This window comes from Cuculus canorus, chromosome 4, assembly GCF_017976375.1.
Source record: "Cuculus canorus isolate bCucCan1 chromosome 4, bCucCan1.pri, whole genome shotgun sequence".
Taxonomy (NCBI): Eukaryota; Metazoa; Chordata; class Aves; order Cuculiformes; family Cuculidae; genus Cuculus; species Cuculus canorus.
Genome location: NC_071404.1, coordinates 65,525,928 through 65,552,029, shown reverse-complemented (window position 1 = coordinate 65,552,029; position 26,102 = coordinate 65,525,928).

Here is a 26,102-nt window from a genome sequence, read left to right as displayed (position 1 = left end):
TTCATTAAAATCTGACATATCAATTCATTCCACTGCAGGGCTACTTAATTTCTCTTTTCATAACAAACTCTTATTAAATTCATGACATGATAAGAATACTCAGGCTAAGTAAAAGAAGATAGTTTGGGTAATAGCAAAAATTTAGCTTTGGAAGAACAGATCCCAACTGTTTTACCCTGCAAAGACACAGAAGAAAAAACTTTTTATCCAATAATCTCTACATTTTATAGGCCAGGAAGCCATTTCCCATCAATCCTTAGTGTTTACTTTGGTAAAAAAGTTCCAAGCTCCCCTCACTTACAGTTAATTACAAGTGTTTACCTTGAAGTGATACTTTCATAGCACCATTGAAGACAGAACTGTTCACTCAGAGATCTTGCATGACTCAATCACTCACTACTACTGTAGCAACCCCTTTTGTTTTAGAGATAGCAACCCAGCAACATAATCCTTAAACCATTGCAGCTGTTCTTGTTTCCAGCTTGGTGCTTAGCAATGCAACTTACAGTGACCACCTGGACAAATCTATTCCTTAGCCTGAAATCATAGTCTTCACCTGTTAGGTCTTCAAAGCAATATATTTTAGCTTTACCAACTTGCAGTGGGCAGGGAGCTTGCAGCAAGAAAAAAAAAAAATATATACATTTCCTTGTAGTTTTGGAGACAGAGGTCATACTCTTTCACATGGTATTGAAAGTTGGAAGAGGGGAATAACCTTAATAACCATTTTGCCAGGAACAGTCAGGAACAGTATACACAGGTTTTGAGTACACATGCATTAAACAGAAGTGTATTTTACATAGTTACCTTGGGCTGTTCCCTTTGGAGGTGAGAAGGACTAAGGTGTTTACATCAAAAAGAATTCAGCACTATTGTGGCCTTTCCAGAGTTATTTATAGTACTATTTAATAAAAGCAAAAATACCTTTTATATCTAGTTACTATGCTCAGGAAGCGGTAAGAGGTGGACCACACTCCTAAAGGTAAAGTATAAATAGTGTGGTGAGATGAAGGTACAGCTATGTGTGTCAAATAGATGCCTTTGCTCTCTATAATTTTTAAAAATGTTGCTTTCTAATGTTTCTGGGGGGAGAGTTGCCTTAACAAAAAAAAAAAAAAAAAAAAAAAATATTTCATTGCTCAAAAATCTTATAATCAGGTTGTTTTCTTGGTGTCCCTGATATCTTATATTGAGCCATGCCCTTACGCAGGAAAGAACTGAGCAAGCCCACTCAATTAAATGAAGCATGCTAACTGACAGCAGCAGCAGGTCTGTAGACCTATAGTTTCTCTTCTTTGTGCAACACAAATAGTGACCTGGCTTCAACACGGCAAAAGATTAAGGCGAGTTAGCTGAGTTTTCAGCTGCTGGTTTGTTGTGGTCTCTTTTAGAATACTGCATGAAAAACACCTCCAACATTTCTAACTTGTCATGGTATTAACAATTTTCATGGGTTTTAACACTAAAGACTTAAGCGGAAACCACTATGGTGGCTTTGAACAGTAATAAATTCTGATGAAATATCTCCCACCCCACAGACTACCTTAATGTCTTTTAGGCATGTACTGGATACTCTCCAGGAAGATCAACACTCTGTTGGAGTACTGGAAAATAAGGGGGGGGGAGGTGGGACACAGAAAAAATGTGGATTATAGTCCAGCTGAGAGACAAAACTCACCAACTTACTTTCAAAATTATACTTGCATACAAACCAAATAAACACTGGCTTGTTGAACTACCATGTTGAACAAATTTCAACTTTTTGTATCAATGCATTAAAATGTTGTGATCAAGAACCACTCCACATCTGAAAGGGCAAATTAATGCCATGCTTCATCAAAAGAGGGAAATCACAATTTCTCATAATTACCGGGGGACAGAGAAAGGAAACAGCTTCTGTTAGCGGAAAATAGAAAAATCATATGGCTTTTCATTATTTTAATGCTATTAAATAACTGCTGTTCTTTTAATGTTTCAAATTATTTCTCCCCACAAAAGCCCCAACTCTTTTCTTTCAAATTAGTACAGTAGCAAAACTAACTCGCTTCTTGTTGGGAATTACTTCTCTAGCAGAAACCTCAAACTGAAAATTTAAATACAGAAGAGCTTTAAATTAAAAACTTATTTCTTGCATATAGTGGAAAGATCCTGCAGTAACTTAAAAAATTTGCAGAGCCAGCAACTAGACTGACAGAAATGGCTCTTGCACTTCCTACTGTTCATCTTGTCCCTTTTGCTTCTCATGAATAAACACCTCAATAAATTAGAAAATAGGACAACAAAGCTCAATATTAAAAATATATGTATTCTAGTAATGAAGTTAAGTCAGTCTTTTGCACATCATTATCAGCAGCACCATAAGGCAAGCAGTGCCACAAGGCAACACGCAATATGATCAACAGCAGTTTTCAATTTCATTATTTCCACAGTACATCCATTTCTTAAAAGATAGTCACACCACAGTGCATACCTTTTAGAAAGATGTTCACAAGATATTGGGCAATAATGACTGGATAATATCATAATGTCCATATTCTACTATCTCCAAACTGTGATATTTAGCTTATAAACTTTCTGTTGAATGCTTGCAGATAAAGTAAGCTTGTATTTAGGAATAAAAATTTAGTTTGCTTGTTTTAAGCCCAATAGAAAACCCATAAAGTTAAAGAAATTCCTTCTAACAGATAAAGATATCATGCTCAAAATGACTGGCTAAGTTGTAAAAACATCTTTCAAATCACTCTTACAGAAATTCCACAAACCATTTACAAATATAAAAGCCTGCAGATGTGTTTTTCTGCTATTTAGTACATCGTGTAAGCCAACTGTAGATCTCCATTACTAAAGACTAACATGTTAGTTTAGATAAAAGAAAAAAGCCAAAACCCTAGCATACTGGTCTGGGACTTTAAAATATGTATAGTGCCAATTATTCTAATGCCACGAAGCTGAGTGAAAACCAGGTTTTGTTTCCAAACTTTCAAAGAGTTTGGTTAGCTGAAACGAATAAGCAAAAAATCATGCTTCTCCACACTTTCTGATCTCAGTTGGAAGTGGAAGTATCAAATATCTGCAAGAGACACTATCTCAGTGACATTTCTGACATGTCTGAAGCCAGAATACTCATGAAACACCCTGATGCAAGAATTCCAGAGCAAAAGGTTAGGAGTTCAAATAAGCAAACGTTTTTTCCCCTCCAACTTTGGAATTACAAGAACAACCAAAAGTATTCTGTTGTTCTGTGAACATTTTTCTCCTTTGTACTTAAGAGTAATATAAACATAACAATAAGATAAACAGCTAGAAGTGGGAAGTGGATACAATGGGAGTGACTTATTTGCTGCAAATCACTAATCTCTATAGCATATACATACATAATATCAATAATTGCCATGTAACGTCACAGGTTTTTCCGAAAACTCTTTTCAACTTCAGTTATTTGACATATAAGGAGCATTATGGCTAGCAATCTAACTTCTTCATTAAATTGATTTGGGGAAATATATAGTTTAGCCATATTTAGTGCCTACAACTTGCAATGTGGTATTGCAGGTTTCCCATCATTGACTGCTAACACATTTTGAAACATAAGAACATGGAAATGTCATACTGTACCAGACCTATGGTCCATCATAGCCTGGGATCCTGAACAGCAGCAAGAGGACATGCTAACTCGGGAGAAAACACAAGCCTGGTCTTTATCTGGGGTCATTCTCCTGTTCTCCAACAATCAAAATCTTCAGACTAGGGAGAACCTCCCTGTCTATTTTGTTTAGTGTCTGTTTATGGACCAGATGTTCATGGATTAATTTAAACCCTTTGGAACCAAACGATACTGGCTCCAGTCTTTTGTGGCAACACATACCAAATTTAGCTCTCTGGCCTATAAGAAAGGATTATCTGTTTTAAGTAGATCTCCTATAAGTTCCAACAAGTCCCTTCTAATTCAAATACTGCCATGTTAGCTGATAATTAAAATTTTGCATTTATCTTACCTACCACATTCGCATCTTTATAAATCTTCATGACAATCCTTTCCAACCTACTCTGTTTCAAATTGAACAGTTCTAGCTGTTTCACTTGCTCTTCATAAGGCAGAAGTTCCATACCAATTACTATTTAAGTTGCCCTCCTGTGAGCCTTCTTCACCTCAACTATCTCCTCTTGAAATGCAAAAATCAGAGGTACATGCAGTACTCAGCCTGTGGGCACATCAGGGTTTTACATAATTAGGCTCTCTGTCCTGTTCCCAGTACCTTTCTTGATAATGCCAGTAATTTATCTGCTTTTAGTTGGCTGCTGCTGCACACTGAGGTGGTGATTCCAGAGAACTTTCAATTATGACTATAAATTCTCTTTCTTTAGCTGTAACTGCCAGTTCTGATGCAGCTTCATGTAAGCATTGCTGAATGACCTTTAATTTACCATACTGCATTTAAAATAATACGGCTACTCAGGACTCAGAATTCCTCTGACTGTTATCCATGAGCACACTGTTGCATAAGAAAGCCCATGCCAACTTTCTTAGTTCATTGTAAGTTTTGAGAATGACCTCTGTAGAAATTTGCAAATAATGCTGCAAAGCACCTACTTTTATAATGAAGTGTTTCCCCTCGCCCCCCCTTGCATTAGTTCTTGTGGCCCGCCATACCTCCAAAGCTATAATAATCTAAGAGAAACTGTTGGAACCATAACCATAACCTCCTATCGGGACAGTAGCAGCCTCCACTGAGATGGCTGCTCTGTATACCATAGCCCATCAAGAACAAACTAAGCAATGTGCCAGAGGCCATGATTTTTTTGTCTCACTCAAGAACACTTGTCACAAGTTATGTTAAGAGTACTACACTTAGGCTAAACAAATCATGTCAAGGATTTAACTTCATGCTATGTGTATTGACATTCATGGATTCAATTGAGACTCTTAAAGTTATTTGACTACTTTTCCTGTGGTTGACTTTTTCTGTGGTTGACTTTTATGGATAGCACATTTCCCCTCCAGTTTTGGCCCTGACAGAAACTGGGTTGACTAAAACCACACAGAATTCCAAAATCGGTAGCCCAGGTACCCACATCAAAGTGGCAGGAATTATCATACTGGTGGTTCTGGCCATACATCAAAGCCAGACCTTCTACATTTTATCATTGCTAGCAGTAAATTTAAACCTATTATATCTTCAGTAACTTTAAGTCAGCACTTGTTAAACACTTATTGTTTACAGTCCTTCTGGTATTTCTTTCAAATTTCAGGACCTCCTGGAGTCTTTATTAGCCTTCAAGATTTTTGAATAATTCACGTGTTCTCCTGGATGAATTTCAGACACTTCTGCACATTGGATGCAGTGGATACATCTTTAAATTATTCTACCAAAACCCAATTACTTTCTTGCTATTCATAAAACAGAATTTCCAAACAAATATAATTACATTATAGTCACTTAAGATGAGAAGGTCCCTTTCTAATGTGCTCAAAAGTTACTACTTATCCAGTAGTAACTTCATGGCCACATGATAAGCTAAAGCAAAGGACTCTTTTTAAATAGGGATAAACACAATATTGAGCAAATGTTCCCCAGCAAAACAGTTTAAGCTTCTATTTGAAGTGTCTAAGTTTGTCGTGACTTAAGGACCTGTAGAGAACTCTGGTGCAGTCCTAGACCTTAATGCAACCAGGTCTAGACAGATGCACAAGAGAAAATTAAAAAATATAAACCATTATTCAAATTCAATACCGATAAGCACATCTGTTTGTAGGGTGGTGTCTTCAGTGCCTTCTAATTGCTGCCACCAACATCTTTCTAACAACAGTATTTTGAAGGGATTTTTCTTTTGCTCGCTGGAGGAGGCATTCCTATTCTTGGTTGTAACCAGACACATTTCAAGCTAGTAGAAAGTTTAGGTAGAATTTGAATATTCAGACTGGGTGGATGATGCTTCCTAAAACCTGTGTGTTCTGCTGATAAAGTTTAAATCATTTAAGTAACTTTACTGAAGTTCCTACAGTAACTTAAAAAAAACTCAGGAGCTCAGCAGGAATACTGAAGAAGCAGAGGAAGGCTGACAGACAAGGTGGTGGATATTATACTGTTTCTTACCACCAACATAAGACCACCAAAGCAGTACAACAGACCCAAACAGAAGGGACAGAGCAAAATAAAATAAAGAAACAATTCTGAATCAACGCAAACATTTGAAAAAGGCTTGGAATTAGACTGTAAACATTATAAAACAACAGACTAAGTTTGTTTGTTTTTCTAAATCAGTTCACCCTTTTCTAATTCACTTAAGGCAAAAATGTCTTTGGAAGGTTACCTCTGCAAAAGTGTTTTGCACATTAACCATACTGTGCATGCGATATGGCAGAATTCTGAGTACACTAATAGGCCTTAATGGCCCCGAACAACCTCTTCTGTGCCAACACTCACACACACTGCCTATTTTTCATTCAAAAGAACAGAAAATGGTATCTGTAATCAGCAAAACTTTCTTATTCTCTCTATTCACCTTCAGTAAAAGGTGAAGTGATTTAATAAATTCTTGCCCATATGCATCATCAAACTTTAAAAAAATCCATTAATTACTTCCTACAAACTCCTGTGATAGCTCTGCTTCCATTACAGATTCATTTAGATTAATTCTGAAAGGTTAGGGATAAGTTAAGTAAAACTATGAAGAGAAACGATGGTAATAATGAGCATAGCCCACAGTCCTCCTTCGCCTTTAAGACAATCAAAATAAAGTAAATTAAAAACCAGCTTATATTGAATCACAAATATCAGATAAGTAAGTTGTTAGAAAAAAAAGTTAGTAGGAGCCAAGTTAAAGAAACCCAACCAAACAAAAAAACAAAAGGAGGTATTTTTTCATTCTGGGAGTAGCAATTCTACATAACTCCATGACAAAGGATGTAAATGCAAAATGTTTTCACGGACTTAAAGGAAGAATGAGTAAGTACTTGAGAGAAAGATCAGTTGCAATTAACTAAACAGACAAGCCATACCAGGGTCACAAAATCCCATGAGCTAAAAACTATTGTTGGCTAAAAAAGTACTAGAGGGATCACATATATTCCTACTGATCCTGCTCCTGGTTCCCTAGTTACTATCTTATGGCTGACAAAAACAAAGTACCATTGAAATAATTGCTGGTGTTGAAAGCAGAACACTAGATCAGATGGACCCTTTGCTCTGAGCTGGTAAAACTGTTCTTAGTAATTACTGTTTAAAACTGGGGAAATAAGTGGTATGATACTTTCCCTCTCATTTCAGGTTTTCTTATATTGTCAGATCTTCCTTCAAGGAACTCAAAGATACACCCACAGATATGCCAGTGCTTCCACATCTGGGATTTTCAATTATTTTTTTGCAAGCTAGATGTAAGCCCATCTACCTATGCACTCTTAGAGAGCAGAACATGGGTGTATTTCTTTTAGACCAGCTGTTTTAAACGTAACTTCTCACAGAAGGCTACACTCTGTCCTAAAGACAATATCTAGCCCAGTTTTGTAGTCCATGCTGCAACACAAATGGTCCCTTCTGTGTCCCCTTTGCAAGACATGTAGGCCACAGCCAGCTGCTTCTATTTGTTCTGTCATTTTCACAAGTTCCTCGAGACAGAGATAGGAGTGGAGCCCCGCACAAAGCAGAAATAACAGAGTGATTTGCGCCAAAAGGAAATGTGGGATAAGAACTATAATAAGACTGAAAGGGTAAGCAAAGAGTTTGTGGCTTAAAGCGGTGCAATGTGTCAGCGAGAGAGAACAGCAGCCTTGTTGGCACCGTTGCAGACCAGAGCCTTAATCTGTAAATCACTGTGCAGCCAACACGTCAAAAAAGTTTGGCCACCCCGGTGTACAGGCATCAAGCAACAAAATAACCCACTGTGCTAACCTCCAGCGGATAACCAGTGCAAGCATGCAAAACACCCAGCAGTCCAAGGAAGAGGAAAAGTTAAATTGCCAATTACTTTTAATCAAGAGGCCACAAACGATGAGAGCCTGTCCTATAATCTTAAAGGAGAAAAAAGTCTCAAGAACAGTAGTCTGTAAATTTCCCCATCACCATTTGGGAAAGCACTCCAGAATTTTTGGCACTAAGATGAGAAGTCAGTAGCAATTTAACCGAAATATCAAGTGTTACTGCCAAGCGTTGGTAGCTATTTCAAGGTATAAATCCAGGTTGCCCTGAAAGCCTGAACTGCTACCTTCTCCCCTGCTATCACCCATAATATTTTACAGGAATCATTTAGTCATGCCAGAGAGGTCCAGGTTGTAAATAAAACTAGAGATTTGCAAATTTTACAAGTTCCTTCTTCCACTCCTGTAGCCAGGTCAAATTATGTTCTCTGAATCATCAGATCTAGAAGCACCATGCAAGATGGGGTGCAATCTCCTGCGAGGACTACTGAGTTGCGATGGTGAAGAATGCAGCATGCTCGCTAGGGCAAATGCCCCAAACAATCACACTGAGACATAAATATTGCAAAGAACCAGTCCAGATTTCTTGTTTTCTCCTCTCCTTTCTTTTTAGCTCCCATAAATTTTGGTATTCTAATTTGGAATATACATGCACGTAAACAACAATTGCTCATGGAAACCTTCTAAGATTTCACTGGGAAGTTCTACTCTGTCCAGACAGACACTTCCAGTGAAATCTAAGGTTGGAAACCTTTAATTTGCACCTCTCCTGGAGGTTATGGCACTGTGCGACACACAGATTTAAATTTCTGCTTTATTTAATTTGATGCAAGAACACAACTTAGATTTCCCAGAAGAACATCCTAACTATGGGGACACCAAACCAGTCCTTCCCGATAAATTAATTTCACATTTTTGGGAAAAGGCAACTATTCATTAGGACACAGTAAAAAGAGACAAACTCTGTTGTCTAGTAGCACGGAAGTACTCATTGGTTGAAAGAACTCCAAATTAGTGGTCATGTTTTCATTGAGAAAACTGCTCAAACCTGAGTGCCTATCATGTCAGAACCCTTGTCAATAACTGGTTTGGTATAGCTCACTCTCCTGTATTCATTCACAATACACACTGAGAGCTCTTGTTTCTGTTACGTCTTATGAAAATCCTCCCAAATCTTTGAAATTATTAATAACAATGTTTACAGATAATTTTAATACTGGATTGCTAAACTTGTCTACTAACAAAAAGTTGCAGTAACTCCTCTGCCTACTAAAGAAAAAAATCTTTGGACCTGGCTCATAATGAAGGAAAAGGAAAAAACAAAGTGGGAAAATAGTGACACAAAATGGCAACCAAGTTCCTACTGGCCTCTCATCTTTATGAAACTTTATTTTAGCTTTGACAGTCTCTCCTTCTCTGATACTTGCTAATCTTTATCAAAGTACCTCTATTATCCTCAGTGGGCAAGACTTTTTTTCTTACATAATTTGCAAACAAAAAGTTTAAATCTCCTACTGTAATTTATTCAGAGTTGCAATTTCTGTTGCCAGAAACCACGCATTGGTTTCATTTGTGTTGTTTACAGAACTAAGTAGAAACCATCAAGAGTAAGGTTAGAAAAAGCAAACCTTTGAGATTATGGTAGTGCTGATTCAATTTCTGTTCTTAAATTAATCACTTTCCTGCCTAAGAAATGCGTTATAAAATGATAGTACTTATTCTTTAAGAGTCTGTTTTCTGGACATTCGCAACTAAGTCCCTTAATTGGCTGATGAAGTAAAAGTTCTAAAATTTCACCTTTTAAGAGAAGTAATCCTATAGACTGGGATCAAATAAAAGGGAGAAACCCACATTAGCTGCTACGTTTTATAAACCTTCAATGTAAATGCAAATGTATAGCTAAAAGAATTATCTTTCAAGCATCACTAAGCTCCAAATTTGTCTTTGTTACAGGCCTTTATTATGTTCCTTCCCAGGGGTGACCTCTGTTTCTCTATTAACAGATGAGTGCCTTGCAAAATAGCAAGGACAGTTCCACTTTTCACAGCAGTTCAGGAAAAGGTAAATGTCATTACACGAGCATAACATGGCCTCCTGGGCTAATTTGTGAACGGGCTGAGAATCCACACATCCACTAAAAACCCGATGGTTTAGTAGCAATCTTTTCATAGCAAGATTTTAGGTTTTCTAGAATGTATGTGTTACCAAGGTCATAGTAAACACACACCTGACTCAGAGTTGTAGCGTCCCAATAAATACTTTTAAAACAGTTTCTTTAAAAAAATTGAAGACTTCTTCTATTCAAAGCTTGTCCGTATTAATAATATTGAGTGAATGGAATTGCAATAAAAGAGACTTTTTTCTGTGCCAACTGCTAAACATTTATTAAGTCAGTTTCATCCTGGCATAAAAATTATTTAAAAAAATATAAAAATAAATACTATTCTTTGAAAATTTTGTAACACCCTAACATTTTGGCTAGCATACAAGTACACTTAAATGAGTCAGACCTTGTTTTCCCCCTTAGGAGATATTGTTTTAACTTAATTGAAAACTGTAGCAGAAATTCCATGAGGTTATTTTGCTTAATTTCAATATAAGAAAGGGATACTAATTTAACACATAGTGTTTTTATAAAAACCGAAATTTCATAAAGGTCTTCTCACTGAGTTCTCTAAGCCATTGTAGTTAAGCACAGGACTTAAAAAAGCATTCTTGGAGCTTTATTTTTTCCATCAAATTTGGAACAAAGATGTTGAACTACTTCAAATTCCTCTCTACAAAAGTCCTCTTTCTTGATCACCTCTAAATTAATCTAAAATTAAAACACTGCTAGGTGGAAACTACCACCGACAATTATTTATCTGGGCTTGGTTTGAACAACAGGTCTTAAGCTAGACTGGTACGAACACAAGGTACCTATCCTCCAAAACTTCTTTTTGAATATTGTTAAAGAGAATTATGAAGAAAAAAAAAACACCAAGAATTTTTTTTTGTGTCCAAAGTTTATGACTGAGTCTAAATGAAGTCATTAAAGGCTCTTCTTGACCACAGTGCTATTTCTTTTAGTAGCTGTGTCAGAATTCAGACTCATATTTACTGGCTTGAATTATCCCTATCACTCAGCTTTATTTGTCAATACTATCATCAGCTCGGTCTACATGGAGCAGGATGCATGTGCGTTTGCCACCTGCCTCTAACAGCTTTGTGTCTGTGTATGTCTACTGTTTCCCAAAGGTCTATAGTGATGTTAACGAAAGGGACTTCACTACCTAATAATAAAGGCTCTAGTAGACCACTGGGGTCTTGTGGGGATAGTACAATAGGGTGTATAAAAGATTGCTGTGTAAAGAGAATTTGAACCTATTAATAGTTGGCCAGACTGCCACAGACAGCAATGTTGGTGGGTAACACTAACATACACAATATACATATCCTCCTGGAAACTGTCACACATCTCTGGCTAAACAAGAACAACTCTCACAGACTTTTAAATTAAATTTCTATTTCCTAAAAAGTCATCATATAGCTTTTGGATTGTTAAGAGGAAATGGAAAGCTGCAAGAGGTGTGCACCTGGGTACTGGTATCTCAAATACTAAACATGTTCTTACAGTGTGTTTCACATTCCCCTAGCATACTTGGCCATTTCACCAAGACTAGTACCAGCAGAAAAGATTCCTAGGTCTACCTTCATGTAGTCCAATACCACCAGATACAGTGGTCTAGGCTGCTAAGGAAGTGCAGTATATGAGGCTGAACTTGTCTATATTGCCCCAGATAAATGCTAGGTTATCTAGGTAAAAACCACATAGTCCATCATACCCTGAAGCATTGCTCCCTGCCCTGAAGAATTTCCTTCTCTCTCTCCCTCAGTCATTCACCTCTGACATTCTTTTCTTATGTTCCCACTGCCATAAGAAGTAATCTTTTTTCCTCTGAAAAAGACAGTTGCTTTCACCAAAGATGAAGAATGCAACTGTCTCTTGGTCATACAGGAAGGCTTGGCTGCAGCTACTATGACTTAGTAGGTGTTCATGTTAACATGAGCAAAGACCAATTTGTTTCTTTAGAGCTGTTGATCTTGCATAATATTCTAGAAAACAAGGCAGGCAGCTAATGATGCCAATTAGGTGTTGGTTATTTCCATACTGCTGCTGTATGGAGCAGAGTTTGGACTAGTTCCCCATTAGTGTGTACATTTCTCCTCATTTTAAAGTGAGTCAGAGTATAATCCAAAATGAAAACATTGTGGACATATATAGTTCAGACTAAATGACAGACATTATTTTTCAGTGGTGATCTTCTTCCACAGTCAACACTTCTTTTCCATCCACAGACACTACAGGCTGAATTATTCATCGTTTTGTGTGGGTTTGTTTGTTGTTTTGGTTTTTTTTTATATCAACTTTCAGGTTAAAACTTTCTCTTGAATAATTACTGCTTCAAAAGACAAAAATCAAATGCCATCTTACCAAAAGGCTACTGACTGAATTGCAGATAGTATGAACTTAACTTTGAACAAGCTACTGTGAGAACAGATAGCACTCTGTTGGCAGTAAAGGAATCAATGCATTAATTTTGGCACAACTCCAAGTACAGCATCATATTCAAGTTTGTGTAACATTCTATTCCGAAGAGCCATGTGAATTTTCATAGCGTAAGAAGCTGTTCTTAGCACATAATTATCATAAAATACAGTCCATGAAAATAAAATTTTAATTAAAATGAATGTCTTGCTGGCTCTCAAGTCAGCTAGAGCTAGCTGCCTGAAAGATGGTATCTTTAGGGGCTGCATTAGTTGTATGGAAGCTTAGCTAAAAGACTGCAATTAATTTCTATCCTGCTTTAATAATGGTTTAACAAAAGGAGTGTTTAGTTCCCACACTGCTTCTACATCTAGTGAATATAGTCCAAACATTTCCCTCCCTGGGCTCTGTCTTTTTTGGAAACACAGCAGTGTCTACAAAGCATAAATCAAAGTGCGAGTTCTCTTCTGAGCTCAGCTGTTTGATCTTTTTTTTCATTGCTAGATCAGCCACTTTTATCCCTCATCTCCTTATTTAGGGTTTCCCCTATCTACCTTGGCAGGACAGCAACACAGAAGTTCTTTTATTCTCCTATATTAAAACAGTACACCTCGCTGGTCTAATGGCAACATGAGTTAGCAAAACCACCTGTGTAGGGTCCTAAGAATACATACTATTCCTCAAATAATAAACTCTTTGTATTATAAAGCCACTTTGATTGATTGCCCAGTGTTGATACTCAAATTTTATGGTATATTTTGTGGCCTGTCACAAAATCTGTTACTTGTCAACAAGTAGGCTGCCAGCAGCAGTGTGCCAAATGTTGTGGAATGACAAATGTAGTTACAAATGGTATTCTGAAATGCATCTCACAGTTTCGATGTAGAGCAGGATTACTAGTTTATTCAGTATTCTTAGAAAGACCTAGCATTAGACATGCAGGGAAGGAATCTGGGAATATCTGAGTTAAACTCAGAATGTGATATGGAAGTCCATTACAGTTTATAACACTCTAAGATAATCCAAAAATCAGCTGGCACACACGTGGTGAGGCGTTTAATATAAAAGCACTACATAGTTATTGATTAGCATACAGATATGCTGAAATTCTGTGGAGGAAACAGCAGAGAACAAGGGCAATGGAGTAAGGGTAAATGAACAGTGGATGGAAAGCACGCTGCTTTCAACTACTAGAAAGATGAAGTACATTACAGAAACAAATTGTGGGGGCAGACAAAGACATCATGAAGGAACAGGAACATCAAGAGCACAAAAGGAGGGGCAATCAGAGGTCATAAAACCAAGCAAGGCAGATGTAGAGGTTCAAGTTATTGGGGAAACCCAGAGGAGTGACTGGAATGTGCTTAATATATTCCATGTGAATATGTGTCTGCCAGCTCCCTTTCACCATTCTCTGTTCCCACAACCCACCACACTTCTCCTGTGGAAGAACCTGCTCTGCAAGGCCTCAGATGGTGGACTTCCCACACACCCTACATGGGTCTTCTCACATGCCCCATGCATCACTCACTCCACATATCCAGGGCCTCCTTACAGAAACATTGGATACAAAACAAAAAATCATTTAAAAAAAAGGGAAAGTTGAACATATGTTTCAGTGAAGTCCACTAACTGCTGTAAACAAGTACTGTGTGTACTACTCCAAAACTATTGTCCTGTGAAAACCCTTAAATTAGAAATATCTGGAACAGAACAGTAACAAGATCTGTTCCTTCTGGACGATATAATCCTTCCTAGCTTACACCACCCACTCAATTTAATGTTGCTCTGTCATAAAATTGGCAAAAGCATCTGTAGAGGTCAAGATAAAATATAGCTAGAAGATTGTTTGAATCACATTTCTTTTTCAAGAGTCTCATTTCCTAATAAATATCCTAGTGATCTGTGGGTTTGACTCTTGCATGTAGTTCTATGAATACTAACAAGAAATCGTCAAGTGCACAGTGAAAGCTAGGTAGGCAACAACGAGTGATAACAGATCTAACGGCAACTAGAAACTAGCTACAGCACTCTCTCCATTCCTAGGTTTTCCTCATATTTGAGGTTTCAGAAGTGTATATTTTCAGTGTGTACATTGGTTTGAATTGTTGGTAGGGGCCCATTAAAAATCTTCTGTGTTTTCCTGACCACCACCAACTAATGTTGATCTCAGTGTTCTGCTGGCTGAGAGCTGTGGTCCTAAAAGAGAAAGTGCACAGTGCTGTTGGGGTGGTCAGTCAGACAGATGGCTAAAGGTAATCCCCGAAAAGCAGACACACATCATCACAGAATCATTTACATAGGAAAAGATCTTTAAGATCACTGGGTCCAACCATAAACCTAACACCGTCAAGTCCACCACTAAACAAAGCACCACATCTACACGTCTTTTGAATACCTCCAGGGTTGATGACTCAACCGCTTCCTTGGGTAGCCTGTTCCATTGCTTGACGACCCCTTCCCATGAAGAATTTTTCTGTAATATCCAGTCTAAACCTCTCCTGGCACAACTTGAGGCCATGTCCTCTCATCCTATCACCTGTTACTTTGGAAAAGAGACCAGCACCCACCCCACTACAACCTTCTTTCAGGTAGCTGTGGATAGCAATAAGGTCTCCCCTCAGCCTCCTTTTCTTGAGGTTGTTAACCCCAGTTCCCTCGGCTGCTCCTATTAAGACCTGCGCTTGTGACCTTTCACCGGCTTTATTGCTCTCCTCTGGACATGCTCCAACACCTCAATGTCTTGTAGTGAGGAGGCCAAAAATGAACACAGTATTCAAGGTGTGGCCTCACCAAGTTCAGAGGCACAATCACCTCCCTAATCCTGCTGGCCACGCCATTTCTGACAGAAGCCAGGATGCTGTTGGCCTTCTTGGCCAGCTGCGTACATTGCTGGTTCACGTTCAGCTAGCTGTCAACCAGCACACTGGATAATTTAACCCCTTGTCTCCAGGCAAATTTATGAGCCACTATTGTGGTTGATCTCATGACCTTTTTTTCCCCACACAGACACAGTGCAGTATATACCTCCTTATTTTCTGTAAAGAATACCTTGTTAATAAGTCATTTCATTTTCATTGCCCTCTCAATTACAGCTAACGTCACAGGTCTTGCATCAAAAGCCTACTGAAATTAGTTCCAATGAACTGAACAAACATATAAAGAAAGGCATAGGACCTGGTCTTGCTCCCGTCTAATCATAGCCACTTTTGAAAATCGATGAGTAGCACAAATGTAATAGTAAACTGAAAAAAGATTAGTGAGTCAGTCATGCTCCATGCAACATGCTGCAACTAAGGACAACTGTATATGCAAGGATGTATGCAGTCCTTTGAAGAAAGCCTTCTGGCAAGTTTCCAGCCTTTCCCTCTTTGAAAATCTCACCACTGCATGGAATTCCTTTTTTTGTGCTTTTTTTTGGCAACCCCAGACAGTGTGTTGAGAAACTGCTGGCAAGTCATTGATTTTAAAGTGTTGTGTCAGCTCTGGTTTTTGCATCATAGCAAGTGATCTCTCAAAATAAGCCCAAGTGAGATGCAAGATATGTTGTCCTAGCACTTGAAGGATTATAAGCACATGGCAAATAAAACCAGAATTCCTGATATCAATATTTTCTACTGTAAAATTATTTACAATATATCATAATTCTGCACAAACAATACTAAAAGACGGTGCTTCCTTTTAAGTTATCTCTAAAACTGGGTTATAGAGGTGACCCATTTTTACAAGCCATACCCTTTAAATAATTGTATTGAAACAGGCTGTTTCACAGTATCATTGTACAAATACCTCAAAACCAGACTAAATCTAAATTGTCCAAATTCCAAATCAGCATTACCTTAGAAGTGTGTTCTGTTAAGCAAGTGAATATAGGCTTCATTTTAGCAACATCAGAGGAGCTACTCCCATCCTTAATTACATGCCTCATTAAATGGCCTTGGCCAGTGTTGGGGGGTACCTTGGGTATTTCTCCAGGAATTATTAAAGCTAATAGTTTTAATTCTGAACTTCAATAGCTTTGATTGAAATACAACTATTTGACAAGGTCACGGGAAAGGCAGAGGCTGTAAACAGCAAAGAAGAGGAGGTACTCATCTAGGTCTTCAATCTTTTATTACTTTCCAATGTTGAAATCCATACAGTCCCATGCTTGATGGATGAAATACTAGAAATAAAAGTATTATGGGATTTTTAAGTCATGTGTTTCTTTCCAATTTCTTTCTCTAGAGCATGGATCCTTGTTATCTATTTGATTGTAAATGTTTCAGGTACAGAACATGTACTTTGAAAAAAACTAGCCTCCTACACAAAGAAGCAGAAGTGCATGCTGTAATTCCTTCAAATAGTAAGCTGAAATTATACGATTTGATAAAGTGTTCTGTGATAGAAAACTCACAGTTCTCAGAGTGAATTTTGCTAAAGTTGGGAATTTAGAAAATAAACAATCTCAAAAGTACTTTAAGATTGAGATAAAAAGAAATAATTATTGATAAAACAGTAAAGCCTAAATCCTATAAAAACAACCAAAAATTCCATTAAATTCAGTAGTGGAGTTAAAATTACATGAGCAGGCATTACCAAAATCTTAAAAATCGATATTTTAAAATATATTTACCTGGAGAAATGCTATAGGGTAGTGTAGCGATCCCGGAGCTTCTGATTTCTGAGAATATTTTTGCTTTATCTCTCAATTGGTCTGGATATAGAATTGCAACAATGTTATCCTGCTGCTCTGTAAATGGTTTATAAGCCTTTTTAAAATAATTGTTTTATAGCAACAGAATATTACCTCAGGGCTGACAATTAGTTAAGTCCATTAGTCCCAAGTCATTTCCCCCAAAACCGATTATTTTTCATATGTATAACTTACGTTTAAATGGTGTTTGAAGCATAACCAAGAAATTAAGAAATTTGAATACCATCTGTGCAAATTCCTAAACCAGAATCCTTCAAGGTGCTGTTTCTCCCTTATGAAAAGCTAGATCCTGCCCTTTTTTCAGCTCTGAGACTTGCCTGATAAAAAAAAAAAAGACATTGAAACACTTCTATCTCACACGTTCCTGTTATTTGGAGAAAGTCAGAAAAGGGTAAGAGATGCTAGAATGGCAAATAGGGCCTTTAGAAATTGAAACCAGTATATTACTTTCTTCTTTGAAACCCAGTGTTGCTTTTTTCTTCAATTAAATAGAGGTATGGGTTTGATTGAAATCATTCCCTAGGACAAAATAAATTTGCATAATCCAGACACATGGCAAAATCTACATGATGGCTGTAGAACAGCATTCCGCTTTTCCCTTTCAAACTTAAAATCAGTGGTAGAGCTACAGCCAAGAAAAAAGGTGGTCTCTAGATGACATAGCTATAATGTAGATGAGACAGTAATTCTGTTCCTTAATTTTGTTCCTTAATTTTGCCTTCTGCTATGCAACACCAGGCATGAAATAAGAAAGAAACTGAGGACTAATAGGATGACTATTTCTTCCTACAAGATGAAAAGATAGTACAAAAGCTAGAAAAGGTATGTAGCCACACAGGCAAAGACCGCAGATCCAAGAACGTGAAGATAGAAATTTGAAAAAAGACTACCTTTATTCTCCTAAGAAAGTTTAGAAAAAATATTGTTTGGACAATTATTCATTCTCCAACCAAGTTTTGTTGTGAAAAAATAAACTATAATCCTGGTTCAGCAAAATTGTTAATTTTGAATGTGTGTGCAAGGTATTCAGCAACATTTACTAAATATATGATTAACTTGATATAAGAAGATTAGAATTAAACCTCATGCAAGTTAAGGGGAGACACTATGATTCTCGATAAAAGAACTGATTAAATTGGCAACCTATCAATAGGCAGAAACAAAAACAAAAAACCCACCACAGATTTTGTCACGGATGGAAAATTTTGCCAAGCAACAACACTTTAATTAGTACCACTGTCAGCTGCAAAAGGTCATCAATTTTCAACTGCAATAGCAGCACTGAACAAATCCTGGTTGGCAGACTGGTATCTCCTCAATCAAAATAAAACATAAAGTGATCCTTAGTGGACCAACTGCAGCTGTCCAATCATAATAAACAAAATTCCTTAGCTGATTTCTTTTTCTCTATATATGTTTTCTTCACCTTTTTCAGAAATTAAATGGCTAGAACAGAGGTGAAGGAAAAGACATTTTAGGTTGATTTGTGTATGTGTTGGATTATCTGAGATACACAGATAAATCTGGGTGTTAGCCTGAAAATTGAACAGTGTCAATTTCAAAATAAATAATGTTAATGGTATTTTCAGGATCAGCTTTTCTTTTTCGAGTTCATTGCCAAAGCATTTAGAGTACCTTGTTGTACTCATAACATAACGTGGGTGGTGAAAAGAGTTACACATCTGTTGTTTCTAGATTACCTATCACATGTTGCTTTAGAGCACTGAATGCAAAAATTAACATAATTAACATTGATGCTGCTATAACGCAAAACAGCACATTAACCAAGGTACTTAAAATAACAGAATTAGTAATTAAATACTGAGTGTGAAATGGTTACAGTAATTGGCCCAAGGAATCGTTGTATAAAGAGCAAATAAAGTATGTGTTTTTTACAGTCCAATTCTATTTGGGTTAAAATCTGAAGGCCTTATTAACACAGTAGCAATTTACTTCAGAAGTCCCATAAGCTTACCTGAAGAAAATATTACCCAACCATTATATGTCATCATAGGCTTAAATTTAAAAACAATTATAATATCCTAGTTTCTCACTGGAAGGATCATTACATGCTAAAGTTTTGAAAAAGCTTTAAAGCTGGACTACACAACCCACTTTGTTTTATAGAACAGAACCACAGAACGCTTTGGGTTAGAAGGGACCATTGCAAGTCATTCAGTGACCAGCAATCCCCCAGCAGGAGCGGCAATGTCTTCAACTCAATCAGGCTGCTTAGACCCCCTCCAACCTGACCTTGAATGTTTCCAGGAGTGAGGCCTCCACTACCTCCCTGGGCAACCTGTTCCAGCATTTCACCAGCCTCATTATATATTTTTTTTTCCTTATATCCAGTCTAAATCTACCCTATGATAGTTTAAAACCATTACATGTCCTGTCACAACAGACCTTGCTAAAATATCTGTCACCATCCTTCCTACAGGCTCGCTTTAAGTACCAGAAAACCACTATAATGTCTCCCCACAGCCGCCTTCAGAATGAACAACTGCAATCATGAAACAAATTATAGACATGAACAGTTAGTTACTATGTCACAGATCAACACCACCAATTTTCAAATAACTTCATGTGACTTTCACTTCACAAACTGCTCTACCAATTGTTACATGTATTTGCCTAATTTTATTCATGGGTGATTTGTGTAAATCTAAGAAACACACCTAGCCCATTACACAATGTGAGGTATCACGCTCAGACAGTGTTTATTAAATACCATGTATACATTCAGTACCGAGTGTACAACAGAATACAAAAAATTCTACTTTTAAGATCTCAAATCAGCAGAACACAATCTGGTCTGCTGTAATGCAGTATGTGATAACCATAAAACTTTGATAGCCATTAAAAATGTGTTATTACATTAGGAATGTAATCTTGCCTAACTCTAACAACTTCATCTAGACTAAATTTACAAGCTAAACTCCATTTCCAGTAGATTCAGAGACGGGCATTTACGCAGGATGACCTCAATTTGAGATCTTAGATAAGGCTATGATTAAACTTCAAACATAGGCAAAATTTTGCTTCAGTCCACAAAGGTCTGACTCCAACTTAAGCAGAACAAAATGAGCGTAATTTAGAATAGGAAGAATGCCTGTAGAATATTTGCTGGTTTTAAGAGTTTTTAAGTTATTCTATACCTTATTTCAAGACACAGTCTCCAGTCACAGTTTATCATTGGGGATCTCGTTTAAAGTGACTCAATAAATCTTTACTTATTATTCACAGCTAAGAAGTAATGACTAAATTAATTTCATAACAGATCTCCCTTTAAACCTCTCAGGCAGAGAAAAGTTTTATTGCAGATCTCAGTTTAATCCTCCTTCTCAGAAGCTACCAGGTTTTGTGCTCTTTGATCTTTCCCTTAGCATCATCTTCACAGTAGTCTTGAGTTTAGCAGCCTTAATGGATGAGCCTCAAGCGTTCTTGAGGTCCTTTCCTGCTGCCTCCAATACAGATCAATAACATCTCCCCATGGGGGAAACCTTCCATTCTGCCATTCCTCAACCAAATGCTGGCAGTCAGACAAATATTCATTCCATGGTGATTCCTAGCAACCAGCTGGGCCTTTATTGAAGCTTTTGATGATAAATACCAACCACAAGTTCCATTTTCCACAATCTTCTATATTAAAATATGATTAACTCACCAATTTACCTGATAGTTTTCTCGTGTTGCTGTCTCATCTACGTTCATTCAGCTGCCAGGTGCTCAGCAATGTATCAGCCAAGCAGATGCATGTCAGTAACGAGGTTCAATAAAGATTACCCAGAACTCAAAAAATAAGTACAATATCATGAAAAGAACCTAAAATTATGATTCAGCAAGACTTAACATTCTAATCCTAGCTCTGTACCTGATTTGCTAGACTGCCCTTGTTTCTTGGCTTCCTCTTCCACAGTTTGTCTAGAGTGTAAGTTCTGTATCATGCCTAAAACAAGGAACGCTAATTTAAATGGCTTTTCAACTTTTCTATTGTTTCCAAGATTGTATCCAAAGTGGCACAGTGTAAAAAGGTCACAAATGGGTAGTACACACTACAAAATGAGGCAGCAGTCATTGGAAGACATTGGCACTGTTAGAACTGAGCTATTGCCCAAAAGCAAGGACTTTATTCAAAGGGAAGCTGCTAGAGAAAGAATTATCAAGATGAGGTAATTCCATAGGACTGATTAAGCCCAAGGAAAGAGTGATGCACTAGACGTATTTCTTCATATATTAATCAAATTCCACAAACACCGACTTCTCAGGGTTAGGTAATGTCTGTTTAAGCCAATGGTTCTCAGTCATTTTAGATGTGCAACATACTTCTAATAAACTTAAAATATTAAGGGGTCATTTTCTTCCATCAGAAAGAATTGTATAGAAAAGCAAAAGTCTTCTCTAATTTCCAAAAAGGCTGTAGTTAAAGCTACAAAACCACACATGAAGTAAATAAATTTATGTTTCAGTTTGATATGTCTGTTGATCTTCTCCATACAAAAGACTCTTTTCATACTAGTGACTCAGGAACCGCTCCCAAAAAAAATCTACTATGTCTTCCGCATGGAGATCTTCCAGAAGCTTCGGCTATTTGTTTTGCAGCATTTTAATAACTTATTTTCTTGATTATATTTTTTCAATTAAAATTAAAATTTACATTGAAAGTATGAGCATTTTTATCTGGTTTCAGATACAACAATTTCATTCAATATTATTTCAGTTGTCTCTGAAATATACTGCTGAAAAAGATCTCGTTAAATAAAATTCAAAGATAACTAATAACCTCTGTTGATGAAAGTGCACAAAGAAGACAAATTTCATTAGCTGTTGTCCTCATGAGGGAGAAAATACAGGTGATACATCTCTTAGGTGGTTTCAGAAAAGATGACTCTTAGGAGGCTTTTTTTTACAGTATTCTTTAATTCCAGAATGATGAAATAAGCAATTTTAAAAATGTAAGAGAAGTTTTGGAAGAAAAAAGATAAATTCCCCAATTACATCTGGAACATGCTCCTGTAAATGTTTTTAAGTTGAATATATTTACATGTATAACAATTTTCTTTATACCAACGACAATAAATGTATTTGTGAAACAACTTCCTTGGCCCGACAGAAGCTGAAGTCACGGTGGAGGTGATGCTAGATGTTTGGGAGGGAAAAAAAAGATTCCATTGCACTTGAGCATGACCTAGTGGCTGGTTCATTGAGTGGCATTTATGGTAGAAACAGAAAAGACTACTTGTCTGCTCTCCAAGCGTCAGGGTAATTAATGTGCATGCAGCTGCTCATTGAGGATTGGATAAAGGGAAAACATAGTGTCCTGGAATGAGGTGTGTAGATGAAAGACTCGCACTCCTACACAAATTAGCCAGTTGGGACTCATGTGCCTGCTACTTGGACCCAGCAAATGCACTTTTATTTTATGACTAAACAAAATGTTCTAACAGATTTGCGTGGAAGATCAAAATCTGTAAACTTCCTCAGTCTTTCCAAAGCATTTAGTATAAGGCCTATTTAAACTATATAAAGGCTTATGAGCTAAAATATAGACTCAGTAGCACATAGTCAGTATCACTATTAAACCAGAGGTTGATTGTTTTTATACTCTGTATTTAAATTGTATATGATTCCAGATAGACAAGTGAAAACTCTGCTAGGAAAATAAATGGTAAAAGAGTATATAATCTATATTGTTTACATGTTCAAATCGCATCTATAGTTTCTCCAGAAAGACTGTATACTTATCCTTTAGACGTATGAACTAGTTTCTTCAACGTTAGCCAAACTGTTATTTAACTTGAGTACCCTGGATAAACTATCTGGTATATGAAGCAACTGACATCTGTGCCTATTCAAGCTTTATGGGTGCTACTTATGTTAGAAAAGATTAAATGTGATTGCCTTCAATTTGGAAAACATTAGTTTGTCTTAACCATGAAATATCCCATCCATAGTATACTCTTCACATTCAAGGCAAGAAAATACAAAGCTCTTTGACCTATGCCAGTCAAACCAAAATGGTAAATGGAAATACGTATTATATTTTCATTACTAATTTTTAGCTAAATCCCCTGAAATGTAAAACAAACTCAAATTACTGAAGCTGAGACAACTTGAATACTGCAGTGTCAACAGAATCTGATTGCCTGTTGATGATAACTGACAGATAGAGAAATATTTCAAATATAAAATGTTGTAAAAGCCCTCCTATCCTCTTTATTCATGTCCTGTAACATCAAACAGGCTTCCATACCTCTTCATTTTAGTGATTAAAACACTGAGACTTCCAATCAGTAAAAAAATTACCTACATGGACATTACACTCAGCTACTTATTCAGCCTAGCTAGTCCTTGACATATATTTAAGCACAAAACATTTACCTTGGTAACCAGATCTGATCCACAATGAAGATGAAAATCTTGGCTATGTCTACACCTCTCATTCATTCTGTTGTCTTCTCCTTTAATAGAGCAAAAAAAGGAATAAATTTAATGGTTCAGTCACAGTTGTCTATGTTTCAGCAAGATATAGGTTGCCCTCATGTTGACCCTTAGTTCAAAAACTCACAAGCAAAGGGAATTCTGCTTGTAAATCATTAAAGCCTGGACCTACTACTTCGACTGTGAGCTCAGATTTTAGTCTCAGAATTTTCTTTCAGGCTGCCAGAAAACACTACACGTTAAAGCAGAAAAAATACAATTACAGTGATTGGTTGAGTCCCTTCTGAGTAAACATGTGTCACTTTAAGAAGGACAGAACACATTGGGAGTGAGTAAATACATTCCAGAAAGAACTAAAATAACATTGTCTTTGGTCCTGATTCCTGAATGGGACATATTGAAAAGTCTGGAAAAAAAATCATGCACTATGTCATCTCCTGTTTAACTAATGAAAAATTATTCTTAGTTGAGATAATTCTTCATAACGCCACCCTACAGAGTTCATAAGTCAAATTTATATGCAGCCTTTTTGGATGAGCAAACTGCACAAGGCTACTTACTGTACACAGGCTGCAAATATGTCAACCAAGGGAAAAGCAAGCCTACTGCACAAAGCCACATATGAAAGAGGAGAAACCTCCACAACAGGAAGTTGTGCAGCTGCCTGTGGGGTGGAAAGCACATGGAACTAAGCTCCTTGCCACCCACATACTCAAATTTTACTGAAGCCAGGTACAATATCTTGTACCATTTCCTCTGCTGTCAGTGTTTCAGTAACTTTCCTGCGCAGGCCTGCATGCATAAAGGACCAACTCTGTTAATTTGCTTAGGGGATGAAAAGAAAGTGAGGAACATTTTGTGGTAAAGAATAATGCCTTCTTTTCCCTTCCCTCCCTCCTTCCCCAACTATCATTTTGTTTTAGTTGGATTTGTTATAAGGAAATGGCCAATATTCTTCTGCACAGAACATCCACAAGCTATGTAACCGTCAGCACTCTCCAGGTTTCCTATGAACAGAATCAGACAGAACGAGGAAATCCATGTCAGGAAACGAAGCCTTGAGTACCCGTAGTGACAGATCTATACTGACATTTAACAATTACATAGCTGTTTCTAAGAGATTTACCTACACCTGCCTTACCTGTACAGTCCTCCAGATTTTGACCAGTTTCTCCAGATCTTAAACTATACGCTTATTTGTCCTTTGAACCTACACTTAATTTGTAGTTGGTGGCAGGAATTAAAACTCACAGTTCTTTTACTTGTGCTGGACCCCCCACATCTGCAGTAAAGACAGCCTTTCAACAACTTTTTCACACTTCTTACTAGAAGACATAAAAGTTCTTCTGCAGCAGAGCTAAATAACTGCAAAAAGAATCTTAGCGTGTCCGCACAAAATCAGAGAGTTGTGTGGACTGGGCAAATAAGAAGAGCACATCAGTGCTTCTTTGTAAATGGATGAGGCCCAGCTAAGTTGTTCTTTAGACCCCTCACAACTGATACTTGAGCAAGTGCTTAGCCAGGCAACTGCTGATGGCTTTTTGCTGTAAAAGGACAGTAGGAAAAGAAAGAGGATGAGAGGAAAGCAACCACAAATGAGCAAAGAACTATGATTCATGAATGAGAAAACACTGATCTTGGCAGTCTTACAAAAGTAATATTTTCGCTAGAATGAACTATTCTCAAACAATTTCTCCAATATGTTAGATACAAACAAGCTCTCCTTCAGTATTAGGCATGCATGTCTTCTCCTTCTACCTCTTTTTTTTAGTTCCAAACCCAAATTTATTGTGGCCAAAAGTTCTCAAAAAAAAAAAAAAAAATCCCAGTCTCTGGGTTTTTTTTTTAGCTATGTTTCCCTCTCATGGTATACCAGAGCAGTGATGCAGTATGGGATCTCATTCCAGACTAATATTTCTTTCTCTCCATCCTTCTCTTTTAATAGTCCCTTGTCATAGAGAAACTACTAGCGTTTAGTGAATTTGTATGCTAGTAGTATTCAGTTTTGGAAATGAATGAGATTTTCTTTGTCTCTCAATGATATTAGTAACTCAAAGAAATGCTAATGCTTTGACAAACTCACAGTAACCAATAACATGTTATGGATTACTTAAACCACAAGTGAAACTTAACTGCCTGTGGGAGGAAATGTGGCACTTGTTAAACAGTGGTTAGCTTCAGAGACACATTGAAAGTTTAGACAAGAAGCAAAGTAAAGAACCGTACTTAACTGAAAATAAAAGAGGATGCAGACAGGCGAATCAAACCCGGAGCTTGGCCACAATTAATCTCTCTGCTTTTGTAGATACAGTTTAATAAATGCATATAATGAATACCATCAGTTTACCAGTTCTGATGAAATCCATATCAGCTGTTATCTAAAGGGATGCAATTCGAGCCGTTTTCAGGGGGAAACTGAATGCTGCCTTCTAACTGCAAATGCACTGATTTAGGGGACCAACTTTGCTATTGATTCAGACGAGACCTGAAATTAGCCTAAGCGTATCTCCTCTTTAAACAAA